At 45.6% G+C, this 15,472-nt stretch overlaps 1 protein-coding gene across 2 annotated transcripts in view; it reads right to left on the reverse strand.

The window, feature by feature from the left end:
- LOC138266824 (monocarboxylate transporter 13-like) overlaps positions 1 to 15,472 on the reverse strand; it is an 89,691-nt gene that overhangs the window by 30,824 nt on the left and 43,395 nt on the right. The window contains exons 1-2 of one of the 2 annotated variants that reach the window (XM_069215500.1): positions 11,726 to 11,851; positions 550 to 883 (exon numbers count right to left, since the gene is read on the reverse strand). The gene's annotated coding sequence lies outside the window, so the exon portion shown is untranslated. Of the gene's footprint in view, positions 1 to 549; positions 884 to 11,725; positions 11,852 to 15,472 lie in introns of those variants that run through there. The other variant, XM_069215499.1, reaches the window with a different exon arrangement.

Genomic DNA, 15,472 nt, shown 5'->3' on the forward strand with positions numbered 1-15,472 from the left:
TACCCCTGTAAAACGCTGGAACCCAACACGAAGCCATGTAACTAAGAAACCCCAAACAAATAAATGCATAAAACAGTCATTTAGCGTCTTAACAAAGACCGGAATTATCATTATTATAAAAAACAGCACACTATTCAGCAAAAACTATGCATCAATTTTTAAATTAAAGTTTTAGATATTCTTCAACCTAGTTGGTAGCATTCCTTAACATGACAGTTAAAATTCTTTAGAGAAGTGTCCCGAATTATTTGAGTATTTATCCTGAACGTTTTTAAAATGTAGATAAATTATTCAATAAAGTGCGTGGAATTCCTGAATAAGATGTGAGATTCTTTAAGAAACAGCAGTGAATTGTTTAATAATGTGAGCCGAGTTGTTTAAAAATATGTTATTAACTTTCTGGCAACTTGATAAAGTAGCCTGTATTTGTTTGAAAAGATTTCTAAAACATTTAGAATATTTCAGAATTATTTATTAAAGACAACAGAATTTGGCAATACAGTGTACAATGTTCCCACATTATTAAACTTTTTCTAACCGGTGTTTTACCTCTCTGAAGTCTGCAGGTGGCCTTCTTGGCACACGTCTAGATGACCTCTGGGAATCACAGCCTTACGTTCCCGTCCAGATTTACGCCCACCTCTGGCTGAGCCTTCTGTGGTGGGTCCTTCCTGGAGTAAGCTCTTCCACTCTGCCCTTCACCGCTGCAGAGGCTCAAGAACCCACCAGGTGAGGAACGTGGGGGCAACAGGTGCTGATCGGGGGGACAGACTAGAGTTATTCCTTGGAGCTCTCAAGGTAGGAGAACCTTCCATCTCACGGTAGCAGCTGATGCAGGGCAATGTCAGAAATGTTGACTGATGGGTCATCACCTGGATGGTACCTGCAAAACCCAAAATGAGTCTCAGTAGGACACTGGGGGTGTGACAGAGCAGAACTGGAAAACATCAGCAGGCCTCGCAGGCAGCATTTAAACACAAGAGTGTACTTTTAAGATTTATAATCTTGAAAAATGAAAATTTTAGAAGAGAAACGTGATCTCTGAAGAGGACTGTGAATATTTTCTTAGAATTAGATGTCAAAAGACCATAACATTTCTGATTCATTTTAACACGAGGGACACAATCTACACACTAGAGTTATATTTGAAAAACCCGCACAACCCTTGAAAATATTTGTAATTGATACAAACATAAAAAAGACAAACGCTACATAAATATAACTTGTTTTCTCAAAGATTAATATGATCTGTGTAATCTTTTTTTGAAGATATAGAATAAACCACATTTAAGGTGTAATTAATTAGATTTACTGCAACCATTGCTTTTTGTTTAGAAGTAGATATATTTCACCCTGGTGGTCGGGACTTTTTGGTCAGCATCTTCTTTCAAATATCAAAGGGTGATTTACAAAACTAAAAATAATGAGGATTTTGGGATTCTCAGCGGTATGGTGCACTTGCACTATTAGGACAAGAGTCCAGTAATGCGAGATACTGTTTGCTTCTTTTTAATGTCATACACAGAACCTATATGAGACCAACGATGCAGCACAAAATCGACCTCACAAAATCCATGGCCTGATGAATTAAAGGGTTTTAATCATTCTGTGTCTATGGGAAAATGTGTTAGTACATAAGGGCATTGGTGTGGAGTTGTCCATGACAGACAAGTACTGGGAAGGATTTATAGATTGACAATTCCAATGTTACCGCAGACGTGTTTCTGGGCACGGATGCCTCAGTTCGAAACACAAGAGCTAAAAAAAGATTAATAGTTTACCTAATCTCTGGACAAAAGAGGGCTAACAATCACATGGTTGAGACAGACTCGTCAAGGATTTTTGAGGCCCTGGGCAAGGCATATTTTGGGGCCCCTTCATAATTTTATTACCTCTTTTCTGCTAACTGAAGCCCTTATAATGTCAAACATACTTTCAAAAATAGGGTTCACACTGAAACGGTTGAATTATATCATTCCGGGGACCCCCAAAATCCTTAAGTTTAACACTAATACATAATAGTTTAAAAGAGCTATAATTGATATGTTTCTCGCTGGTGTACACCTGCTTGTGTGTCCGGGGCCTGATGCAAGAAAGGAACCACACACCTACACACATGCCCAAGTGCCTGAATACCCTATTGGGTGATTGCGCTATACAAATCAACCCCCGACTGTGACTGCTGTTTGGACTTTGAAACATAATATTGATCAGGGTTGAGTGGGCCCCTCAGGCCTCTGGGCCCGGTGCACTGCACCTGCTTCACCAATGGAAGCTACGCCCCTGTTAGTAAAATCTGCTATACTAAAAACTGCGCATGTGCACATTATGTTTGCTTGATTGCTTGTTTTTTCTGTGCTGAATGAACAGGAAAAGTGAAAAACAGTTAAAATATATATTTTTAAAATAAGCTTGTACAGCAGAGCAAAGGATGGCTTCCAAGCAATCTAACAGTTTCAGAATTAGAAAATTGGTGTCAACGCCTTACCGGTATAGGAAAAACAGAAATTTTTTAATTTCATTACTCAAGAGGGTCTTTAGTTAAAATGGGAGACAAGTGAGTCCTGTTGCCTACCTCGACCATAAAGAACAGACATCTAACCCATTCAAGAAGATATACTGGGATTATAGCAATGATCAATGGCTTTGTTGAATTTGAGCTAGAGACCTCACCAATAGAATTCTGGTATATAAGGACAAAATATATTTTGAGAATTTTTTTAATTGAATTGAGCCTTCAGAGGCTAAATTGTTATAACTACGTTTTAGATACGCCATCTTATTACTTAATGTGTTTAGAAGTAAATGGGTGGCCCGCAATTGTCTATCGAGTCATCTCCTTTGCCCGTGTACTAGTGAAACACTGGTGCGTTTTTTGCCCTAGGAATAGTGCTGTTAGGAAGGTTTGGTTAATCCCTGTACACCATACCTTGTCATTGAGAGATTTGAAGGATGCTCTTAGAATTTTCATGAGCTATACTATGCCTAGGTTAGTGTTTGCTATATCTAGCTATTTGCTGTATGCATGGTGGTTAAGGCATAAAAATTTATATTAATGATGAGGACGAATTAGAACCTCATTGTACTGGCCTAGAATACTATTCTTACATATTTATATTTAGAACGGATTCCTGTTAGCACTTTATGGATTTATTTTGAGTACCAAGAGGTGCTTTTGTGTTGTCGTTTTATGTGTACGAGAATTGGGTTGTGCCACACGCCCTGAATAGATCTGGGAAATTTTTGAGTATTTATTTGATATCATGTTTTTAAATTCTCTGCGGTTTCCTTGCTGGTTATTCGGTGATCACATGTTATGAACTCAGCACCTAAGTGCGTCCGCGACTATTGCTTGTGTCCATAGAATGTATTTTTTACTACGTAATTGAAATTTAATGAATGTAAGTTTGCTTAACTTTTTTTGTTTTTTTATTATTGTCCTTTTTTGGATGTACTTATATGGTTTTCTTTGTAAAACCGAATAAAGAACCACTACTACTACTAGTTTCAGCCAGGTGGAAGATCTGATCACTTGGCCTTCATCAGGGCATCAGCAGTTTGGAACTGTTGTAAATACACCACAAGCACAAAATGGCTAATTTATTACATTTTTTTCCAATCTATGCCAGCACGGATTCAACAGAAAGAAAATTTGAACATATGCTGTACTAATTGTCCGGAACAATTTGTGCATGCACACAATGTGCTCTGTGTTTACAAACCGCCTCGTGCGTATGCATCTCCCCTGATGTAAGATCTGCCCTTGAGGCATGTCAGGAGGTGTTACAGGTGCTGATCTCAGCATATTCAGCCTTCGGAGAGTGATTGATTCACTGAGGTACCTGAGACACCACCCTTCGCCTATGGGCATCGTGAGCTAGGACAGGGTTGCCAACCCGGAAGATGTCATGCTCAGTTAGGGTGACCAGATGTGGAAAACCAAAAACAGAGACATTTATCAAACATTGAAAAAGGACTACACTTTTACATGAGCCAAGGGGCACAAACTGACTTGAAAGTCAGCACGCATCGACCCAGAAACACAAACAATGTACCATTAAGGAGCTAAGTTAAAAGCAACTTTTAAACCCAGCAGCATGGACGTTATTTAAATTGTACTCAGAGAAGACCTACAAACTAGGGTTGGGTGAAGAATTCCACTCTACGGGCAGAGTTCACAGAGTTTTGCCCACTCCGACCAGAATGTGGAGTTCCAAAAACCTCCACGAAGTGAAGCGGGCTGAGTTTTTTCTCTCATACAGAAGGGGCACACGAATTAGGCATCACAAGAAAAAATGTGAGAGGCAACAATTCTCAAACTTGTAAAAACTGAAGAAAAATGCACAGCTCACACCCTATCCGATAAAAAGGGTATATCAATTACACAAACGAGTGCACAATTGAGGATTTCAACAATGCCCTCGCCACCCCCAGAAAAACAGTGACATTAACAAAGCTGTACAAAGACCTAAAACCAAAAGGCCAAACAAGGACGTGCATCAGACAAAATAGTTAATAAAATGCTGAACAGCAGTCGCGTCCTACTATTAGTAGTGGTAACATTTAACCCTCAGCATTAGATAACTTTCCAAGACAAAGCCTGGATTCATCTGAATTGAAATGAGAGTAAAGAGACAAGAACTGGAGGAGAGAGTAAGATAAGTGGGAGTGACACTGAGGGAGGAGCAGAGAGATAATGTAGGAATCGAGAAAAAGATAGAGGGAAAGCAAGAGACAGAGGAGAACTAGAGAGGGATGCAGAACACTGAGTGGAGGAAAGAGCTTTAAACCGAGGGCAAGAGAACAGGCAGAGAGAGAAAAAAATAAAAGCAAAAACTAGAGACAACTATACATAATAAAGTGGGCAAAGGAGAGAGGGGGTGCGACAGGAAGAGAGAAAAAGAGGGGGAGAGATAGGACGATAGAGAAATGGAAGGGTAGAGTAAGGACATGTGAGACAGAAGGGCTGGAGTGTGAAAAAACTAGGAGGGACAGACTGTGGCAGACAAGACATGAGCAGACTAAGAGAGAAAGAAAGAGACTGAAAGAGAGAGAGTGAGAGCAGATGAGACGGAACGACGGGGAAAAAGATGTAAATACAAAGATTGAGAGAAAAAAAAGATGTAAACATTTCTGGGACCAGAGAGAGAAAGAAAGAAATATAGGGAGGTGGACAGAGAAAGAGTGGGAGGAGAGGGTTGGAGAACAAAGAGGGAGTGGGGAAGAAAGAGGTTAAGGGTGATGAAGGGAAAAATTACCAAAGAACAGAGAGTTTGAGACGGAGAAAGAAAGAGTGGAGTTAGAGGGAAACAATGAGGAGCGAAATAGTGAAAGACAAAGAGAGGGGAGAGAAAAAGATAAAGAGAGAAGAGGGACTGATGGAGAGTGACGTAGAGAGGCGAGTGAGACAGATATGCAGTAGGTGAGAGAGAAAATGAAAAAGATGGGAGAGAAACAAAAGGGGCAAAAGAAACGAAAGAATGAAAAGGAACTGGTGGAGAAAGGTAAGAGAAACATTAAGGATGTGGAGAGCAAGCAAGATGCTGGGAAGGAAAGCTGCATGGGGCGAAGAAGATATATGGGCAAAAGAAAGAAGGGAATAGAGATAAGGACAGACATAAAATAGAGGCAAAGAGACAAACTAGAGAGTGAAAGTGGAAAAAGAGAGAGGGAGAAGCAATGGAAAATGGAGGAGTAGAGAGACAGCGGGACAGAGACAGAATGTGTGTGTACAAGATACATTACCCTTGGTGTGATTTAAATAACATATAGTGGTTAATTTGTGCTGGTGCTTGCAGGTGCTCAACAGTGACACTTATTTACAAACACTGGCACTTATTATGACAGTTTTCCACATGGTGGCGCTTCCTGGCTTTTTAAAGACTTAGCAAAGTGTTTCCTCAGTTCCATAAACTTAAAACAACATAAAGAACTAGCATGTCTAGTCCATTCTTACAACTCAAGATGGCTCGGAAAAGTGCACAATGTCACAGTGGTATCCGTGTGATGGTAAGAAGTAAGCACTGGAGCTGGTATTTTGGAGACTTAGCAGGGGCAGTGGGTGATGTGAGGCCCGGTGGCGCCCTGGGAAATAAGTTTGCTCCTGGAACTGTGGGAAATATTTAAGAGAGAGGTTTGGGTCCCGTTTGCACCAGGCAATGTGCTACATGTGGGACGCAAACCCCAAATGCCATTTATGAAGCCACGCAAGGCCACTGTGCGTGGCTCTGAGTGGCTTCATAAATCTGGAGTAAAGCAACGCAGCACAAATCGCTGCATTGCCTTACTCTGCCCTGTAAAGGTGTTCCATGGATGTTGCTTGGATGTCCCCATGAAACTCGCATGAATTTTGACGCATTCCCAGATTTGCCACAGCTGGTAAACCTGGGAATGCACCAAAATACTGCGCCTTCCCAGGGGAGGTGTAACAAGGAGAAATCTATTTCCCCTTGTTACTTCCCCTCCCTATGAGTGCTGCAAAAGGAATTGTTTTGGTGCAGGAAGGTGCCCTTTCCTGCACAAAAACAATTGTGCATACAATGCAGGCACCCGTGCACCATGGTGCAAGGGCGCATGCATTGGTGGTAGGCAGTTAAAAAGGGAATCAACGCAGGAGAATATGTCGTATTGGCTTAAATATGGCGCAGTCTTGCCCATTCCCTGTCATGCAATACTGCGCGACACTGCCTGTCTTTTCCATAGATATGCCCCCTACAATTTAAACGTTATCCACTGAATATATAGAATGACTTTGAGGCTTCACACGGTCGTGCCAGCCTCCTGCACTGCATACTTGATTACTCTTTTTTTCAGTAAAGCTCCATCTACAGGACTCAATTCTTAACAAGCAACACAAGGCCGTGGACTGCTGAGTACAACACATCTTCACGGAAGACACTGACAACAGAAAGAGGAGAAACAAAGTGGGTCTGGAGGGGTAGCCCGAGGACGTAAATGTTGATTTTAAGAATCCAGGGCAATAGAAGGACAAGTGGCTGACTGTGTGGGGGAGCTCGGCCGCCCATCCCCTCCCTTCCACATTCAGGCTCTTGTACTCACCGAAGCCCAGAGGCGATCAGTGTCTGGAAAGAGGTGAAGGCAGGGCAGTGATTGGGTTTTTAAAGGCGAAGGAGTCTGGAGTTTTAAAGAGCGGTCCAACCAGTTAGGGGACATTTTCTGACTGAAAAGAAGGATTGAGGATCTGATTACTTTGCAGAAGTGTACAAATGGATCAAAACATAACTTAGCAGTCAGCTTGTCAGACTACTCAGAACAAAAGTGAGAAGGTGTGGCACCCACTGGCCTAGGAGGAAGACAGTCCCAGCACTGTCTTAGCAAAACAGTAAGAACAGTTTTACTAATAACTGAACTAGGGTCATTTCAGAGGTGGGCTGTCCTTTTAAGGGCTAGTTAGACTGTCCTCATGAATCTACGTCAAAATATTGTGTATTTAAAATGGGCTTTGAAATATATTGTATACTATACACGAAATAGACAACCCACACAAGGATCTGTTAATTACATAGTTATAGATTTACTATTTTTATCCCCATTACTACTTACCACAACACTTTGTTGGTCATCAATGCCGTGGATGCGACATCTTTAAAAGTATAATATAGTGTGTAACAGTTTTCTCATCTCATTAATATACCCTTCCATAATGGGTCCTAGATAGTACACTAAATAACTGGATATAACTTGGTCGATGGAAGCATGCACTAAATGGAGCACAAGTGTTCACCCACCCAAGGGTGGCATGCTTCACCATTGGGCCGTGCTCCTCGTTTGGCCGGCGCTGCAAAGCCCGACGGGCCCCACAGAGGGGATGTTTGACGCTTATCTTTTTGTCACCAAACAAGTTTGCAAGTATGCAACTCAAATGCCTCCAATGCTGAAAAACACTGAATATTCTCTGGGAAGATTTGTGAAAATAAAATAAAAATAACTATAGAAACCTAATGCTTTAATTTATTTTATTCTAGAGTATTTGTTAAAGTTAAAGACAGATCAGAGAATGCACGAGAAAATGCTGTTCCTAGTATTCTCCTAAGTGCTCATTATTTAGTAGTTAGTCAGAGGAATTTTAATCAAAGAGTTAGGGCCTCATTTATAGTTTGCCGGACGGGATACTCCATCACGAATGTGACAGATATCCCACCCACCGCATTACGATTCCCATAGGCTATAATCGAATCATAATAGAGCGGACGGGATATCTGTCATGTTTGTGATAGAGTAACCCCATCCACTAAACTCTAAACCAGGCCCTTGGTCGACATGTTTCTGCCTTTAACTTCCCTACGGATCTATGGCGATTCATCAGGACCTAAAAAGAATTACCTAACCTTCTCTAGTAGTAGAGTTGCTACATTAATCAAAAAGGCTTGTGAACCTCCACTTCTGTGGGGAAAAAACAACAATAGAAGTTGTTCTCAAAAACCTACACTCTGTATCAGGAAGGTATTCGATTCACTAATGACCCTAATTTGACTGAGTTTCGGGGAGGTGGGAGCCGGATAGGCACAAAAGCCGGGGTTTGATCGCGGGGAAATGAGTGAGGATCTGTCCTTTTTGCACTGACTCAGGGGGCCCTATTTTAAAAAAATTATGGTCATTAGCAAAGTTATTCAAGTTCGTAGATATACTATCTCGGAACCCTTATTGCTTGATATACTTCATTATTTCTTTAAAAAACGTTTTGCTTTTTTTCCTTTCCTTCTGAGACAAGATCTGCCCATTGCTACCCACCTTTTAAGAAAGCATTTTAAACCAGACTTTTCAGGCAAGCTTACAACAGCTAAAACACTGCCCTTTCCGTTTTACCTCTTTGTTTCTGTAGCGCCATGAAACCGTTTGGTGTACAAGCGCTCTATAACACAACATAGCTTTTCTCAGCCAGGCCCAGCCCTCCTGGGCTCTTTGTGATGGTTGGAGTGTGTACACACACTAGTGAGGTGCTGTCAGCTTGTGGTATCTGAAGACCGGCAGGAATGTTGCTGATTCCTCTCTGTTTTTAACCTTCCTAAGGCCCAAACCCAAACATGTGCCCCGGCCTCGAACATGCAGTTACAAGTTGAACTTGCCCTGCCCTGCCCTGCAGCTACCCCTGACACCACCAGCTCATGTAACTCAAAGAATCTAGAGCAAAGGGCGAGTGCTGGCGGCCAGCAACGGCATAACAAAGGCCCCCGCAGCCCCTGCTGTGCGGGTGGGGCCTCGAGCTCCAGGGGGCCCCCTCAGGACAGTACACTGTGCACTGGTGGCAGGCCACTCACTAGGTTCAGGAGGAAGGGGGGGTCCCTACAGGTACTTTGCAGGTGGGCCTCCTTAAGTTTTGTTACGCCGGTGGCGGCCATGTTTAATGATGAAAACAAGCCTCAGCCAGAACAGGTGTAAGTTACACTCTTCCTGTGAGAGATTCATTTGTTGCGGTTAAACCTTCCAGCTGGGGAACGTGATTTACCTCATTTAAAGAAACGTGTGCAGTTGCAAAGCAATCACAAGAACAGCTCCCTACTCTCTTAGGAGCATATTTTAAACCCACTTTGGCCACCAGTGCATTAAAGTGTCAATCCGCGGTGCACAGTGCAGAGCCGTATCTGCTTTAGGGAGGCGTTCCATAGGCGTTGCGATGGGAGTTCCCAGCCAGCACTCATTAGTTTTGATACATTTCCAGATTTTCAAGGATCTGCAAACTTGGGAATGCTGCAAAACTACACGCCTCCCCAGGGCAGGTGCAAGGAGGAGAAATATCTTTATTTCACCACGTTTTTTCTTCTTTCTTTGTCTGCTGCATTCTGCAGAACACATCTGAAGAGGAAAACACCTCTCAGGATTGTTTTTTTGCAGGAAGGTACCCATTCCTGCTCAAAAACAATCCTGCCACCAAAACAGACACCCTTGCACCATGGTGCAAGGGTGCTCACATTGGCGCTAAGCAGCAATTTGTGCGCCAGCACAGGGGGAAAGGACAGAAATGCACTGCATCTTGTAAATATGGTCTATTTATGCCCTTTCGAAGTGGCGTAGGGCAGAGCAGCTAAAGTACTTGCAGCACTGTTCTACGCCAATTCCTTGAAAATCTGCTTCTCATTTCCTAATTTTACTCATCAGATATAGGGTTAAGAAGTTGATAGAGCTGGCTAGGCTAGGTATTCTAGTGTCTTAGACCCCTGTGAAGCTGGGTACCAGGCACTCCCTGCAAGCCTCCGTGCTTGACCCCATGATCACAACTTCCTGTTGTAGTGGGTCCACTCAATACCTCATCCTCCTGATGTCGATAGAAAAAGTATCACTGAGTTCGGTAACAATAAACATATGTTATCTAGGACTCAACCCCCCCATCCCCCCGTTTGGAGATAACAATACTTCACAAAAGGCAGTGTTTGAGGTGACTGCCTCACTTTTCCGCATTTACTCCTTCTCTCTGAGGCATAAAGCATGGATCTCACTGAGTTACAACTGAGGGGGAACTTGTCTTATTTGCACGGGACTCACGGCAATGTTCATCCCACATACAACTGGGAAAGCAGGCTAGTGTATCTTAATTGTAAAACTATGACTGCGTAATCTATGAGTGCATTGTTTGGTTCAGGCTTTGGAAATTGGCTGCGAATTATTCGTTGCATACATTGACTTTTTCCGGAGTAAATCACATTCACATTTTTTTTTAAAAAAATTCTGAAGAGTGCAGGTCCCTGGCTTTTTTTTTTCCTTTACTCCTACAAGTATTACCTTTTAGCCTTACCGTATTACTAGGCGGTGGCGTCCTGCAGGCCGACAAAAACATGAAACACAGAGTGATGTAAAATACATAACAGTCTTGATCTCCGATATATACATCTATATCTAGATAGATAGATAGATAGATAGATAGATAGATTTATTTTTTTGGTGCTGTCAGTATGTCAACTTTCATGCATACCTCCTTCACAAACTCTCACATAAAAAGTTTGTCTCAATTGGCACATATTTGACCATGGCTCTATGCACTCTGCAGAGAGGCCAAAGACTGGATGAGCATATATTCTGAACCACGTTATGACCCCCAGTATAAGAACCTCCACTGCCCTAAACCTCAACTCCAGCGGCCGTAATGGTGCGTGTCACGGAATCCCACTGACATCCTGAACTGACCCACACACCAGGCGGTGGATCTGTTGAGAGTCTGCACTATACTGAGATACCACGTTACACCAAAAAACTACAGCCACAAAACACCTGGAAAGAATAAACCCCTTTAGGGGATGCGATATTAAATATAACGTGAAAAGTAACAGGGGCTGCAGAATTGACCTGGACTACGATAAATTATTTAGAAATCGATCGGCGGTGTCCCTGTAATTTGGAATACTGGGCTCGATGGGGACCCGTTTCAGTCAGTGTGTAATCACCGCCCGGTCTGGTGTCAATCAGTTGTGAAGGGAAAGCCCAGAACTGGAACCAGTCAGCAGGGAGTGACTGGGCTCGCCTCTCAGGAGGTGTGTGGTAGAATGCCACACTCCCTGGGTCTCTCACCCTACATGAGGGCACCCCCGGAAGAAGCTCCCAGGGGCGCTCATAGAAACATTAGCGAGATTCGTGGGGTCTGGCCCCCCTGTGACCCCAGTAATACTGCGGCTGGTAATTTCGCCCCATGGGCTGTAGTATTTTGGGGGGTATTCTAAATATCTGGTAGCGCTTTACTCAGCCTCCCGAACTTCCGGCAGCTGCTTTCACTTACCACCTGCCGTCCACGGTGGCTTTGCCCGGTTGGGCAGACCACTTTGCCCCGGGGGCGGGCGATGCTACGGGTCTGCCCCGGTATCTGGACAGGGCAGAGTCCCAGAGCGGTGCTTAGTTAAAGATGCCGGTGTGTGCAGCCTCGCCGCAGCCGCGGATGTCACTGCCAAGCAGGTCCTTCGACATTTCAGCAAAACACAAAACAGCTTCAGGAAACAGACCAGATAAGGCGTCTGAGACTGTCTGAAGCGAGTACAGCAGAGACAGCCTGTCTCCGGAGATTACATCGAAGGACGGCCCTGGAAGAGGGATTCCCACTAGCGCACGACAGGCCGACTCTCAGTGCACACAACGTATGAAGTCTGCAAGGTCTGTGTGTGTACCAGGAGCCGTCTCCGAGTGCACACAACTTGTGCAGGCCGCAGGGCCCGTGTCTCTATCTCTGAGTGCACACAACTTGTGCAGCCCGCAGGGCCCGTGTCTCTATCTCTGAGTGCACACAACTTGTACAGGCCACAGGGCCTGTGTCTGTAAGACAGTCTGCCTCTGGGTGCACACAACTTGTGCAGGGTCAGTGTCTACTGACGTAAGAGGGGCCTATGTGCACTTGTTTCATGAGATATGTTTCAGTGTCTCAACTCCTTTACTATGGTCAGTGGTGCTTTTACTCTGCACTAGTTTGACTTTCTTTTTTTATTTTTTATTCTTTAAGGCAGAACATCTCCAAAGTTTTATAACAACTGAAATATAGTCCGCAGTGTCCGACTCTGTAGACCTAAAGTGCAGCAGGGAAATGTTTTGTTCCAAGAAAGAATCAGATGATGACCTCCCCTTCCCCCCGAACTCTTTCCTTCCATTGCCCCCCCGCCCCTCCCACCCCCTCCCACACACACCACTCTTAGTGCCTCAGCAAATGAAAAATGAATGAATGTTTACTCCTGGGACTTGACAAAATGTGCCTTCAAAATGTACCTCAAAGAATGTTTTGTGTAAAACAAATGTTTACATTATAAATCCTGAATGTGTGCTTCTCATGCCCCTGCACTCTTAACATACAATCTTTAGAAGTATGAATGATGTGTGTGACTCTAACACCTCATAACCCTCATCATCTGGTGTAACGCCCCTTTACATTGATTTACACACTTGTATAATTTATTATCTCTCTTTATGTGATGGAAAGAGCTCAGACACCCTGCAGTGGGCCGAGTAGCTCTATAAATGAGTTAAATAAAAAATGAATTAGTAAGTGACATTTAAAGTGTTACTTGTGTAATTCCTCATGAGCACTTATATATCTGGCATTCTTACAGTGAATGCACATCTCCTACATGAGGGTTAAATGAACTAAAAAAAAAGTGTCTCCAAATCATAGTTTTTCTTAAGGGCTTGTGAAGTGATGCTTTGGGCCTTTGTTTGCCTCCATTGCATTTGCTTCTAGACAATGTGCGTGCGCTGCTGAATTGTGACCACAGCTAATCCATCACATTCCATTGGGTCAGCTGGATCCCAGATCTGGCTCAGCAATACCTGATGAAACCAGGATCCAACAGGGTCCCCCTCATTTCCTGCACTTACTGCAGCCCCCATCTTGTGGCCCATCTTCAAGCCTGTGTACCTGCCGCCTCCTACCCTGCGACCCCTCTCTCGATCATCAGTCAATCAGTCGGTATCCATATAGTGTGGCTATTCACCCGTGAGCGTATCCAGGCACTGAGTTGGTTCCGTCGAAAAGTCAGGTCTTCAGTCTCTTCCTCAAGTCCACCAGAGAGGGTGATGTCCGCAGGTGGAGGCTGTTCCAAAACTTGGCTGCAAGGTAACAAAGTCCTATGCCCTCCTACATTATGACCGCTTTACCAAGTAGCTACACGCCCATCCTATCCTGTTACCCAACCCTAGCCTGTGCTCCAGCCATCACGTATCCTGTGACCCTCTCCCAGCCTGTGCTCCAGCCATCACGTATCCTGTGACCCTCCCCCAGCCTGTGCTCCAGCTGTCTCCTATCTTCTGACCCTTCCCCAGCCTGTGCTCCAGCTGTCTCCTATCTTCTGACCCTTCCCCAGCCTGTGCTCCAGCTGTCTCCTATCTTCTGACCCTTCCCCAGCCTGTGCTCCAGGCCCCTCCTGTCCCATGTCACTCTCCCAGCCTGTGCTCCAGCCCCCTTCTATCCTGAGACCCTCTCCCAACCTGTGCTCCAGTCCCCTCCTATCCTGTGACCCTCTCCAGCCCCCTCCTATCCTGTGTCACTCTCCCAGCCTGTGCTCCAGCCCCCTTCTATCCTGTGACCCTCTCCCAGCCTGTGCTCCAACCCCCTCCTATCCTGTGACCCTCTCCCAGCCTGTGCTCCAACCCCCTCCTATCCTGTGACCCTCTCCAGCCCCCTCCTATCTTGTGTCACTCTCCCAGCCTGTGCTCCAGCCCCCTTCTATCCTGAGACCCTCTCCCAACCTGTGCTCCAACCCCCTCCTATCCCGTGACCCTCTCCCAACCTGTGCTCCAACCCCCTTCTATCCCGTGACCCTCTCCCAGCCTGTGCTCCAGCCCCCTTCTATCCTGAGACCCTCTCCCAACCTGTGCTCCAGTCCCCTCCTATCCTGTGACCCTCTCCCAACCTGTGCTCCAACCCCCTCCTATCCTGTGACCCTCTCCCAGCCTGTGCTCCAACCCCCTCCTATCCTGTGACCCTCTCCCAGCCTGTGCTCCAGCCCCCTCCTATCCTGTGACCCTCTCCCAGCCTGTGCTCCAACCCCCTCCTATCCCGTGACCCTCTCCCAACCTGTGCTCCAACCCCCTTCTATCCCGTGACCCTCTCCCAGCCTGTGCTCCAGCCCCCTTCTATCCTGAGACCCTCTCCCAACCTGTGCTCCAGTCCCCTCCTATCCTGTGACCCTCTCCCAACCTGTGCTCCAACCCCCTCCTATCCTGTGACCCTCTCCCAGCCTGTGCTCCAACCCCCTCCTATCCTGTGACCCTCTCCCAGCCTGTGCTCCAGCCCCCTCCTATCCTGTGACCCTCTCCCAGCCTGTGCTCCAGCCCCCTCCTATCCTGTGTCCCTCTTCCATTCTGTGATCCAGCCCCCTCCTATCCTGTGACCCTCTCCCAGCCTGTGCTCCAGCCCCCTCCTATCCTGTGTCCCTCTTCCATCCTGTGCTCCAGCCCCCTTGTATCCTATGTCCCTCTTCCAGCATGCCCCCTGCATTCAGTGTCAACTATCCCACCCACCCCAATCCCTTCCAGCCTCCCTCCTCATATACTGGTACCACCCCGCACACCTGCACTCCAGCCTCCCCTTCTATGCCCTCCCCCCTAAGCTGGACTGCAGCCCTGTGCTATCCTGTGACCTCTTTCCATCATGCTCACAAGCCCCCTCCTAGCCTATGCCCCTCAAACTATGCTCCAGCCCCCTAACCCTGCGACCACTCTCCCAAGGTCCCCTGCTATCTGTGACCCCTTGCCTGCCTGATCTCCCCATCCTCCGCTCCCTCCCAAGTGATAATGTGGCTCCACTGGTCCAGGGTCGGTGGCAGTGGCCTTGAGTGGTTCTGCTGGCTCTCTCAGGATAGCCTACCCGGAAGTGCTCAGGAATTCGAGCCCGAGTCCCTCCTTCTAGGGCTCTGCCGAAGCAGCACATCCATGCCTCCTCCAGTGTCGTCCTGGATGCGGATCGAATCTCACATTTCTGGGCACCGGTGCGACTGCACCGGCTGCACTAATGACAGCTACGTTCCTGAATGAATTACTGATATAC

The sequence above is a fragment of the Pleurodeles waltl genome, chromosome 12 (genome assembly GCF_031143425.1).
Source record: "Pleurodeles waltl isolate 20211129_DDA chromosome 12, aPleWal1.hap1.20221129, whole genome shotgun sequence".
Taxonomy (NCBI): Eukaryota; Metazoa; Chordata; class Amphibia; order Caudata; family Salamandridae; genus Pleurodeles; species Pleurodeles waltl.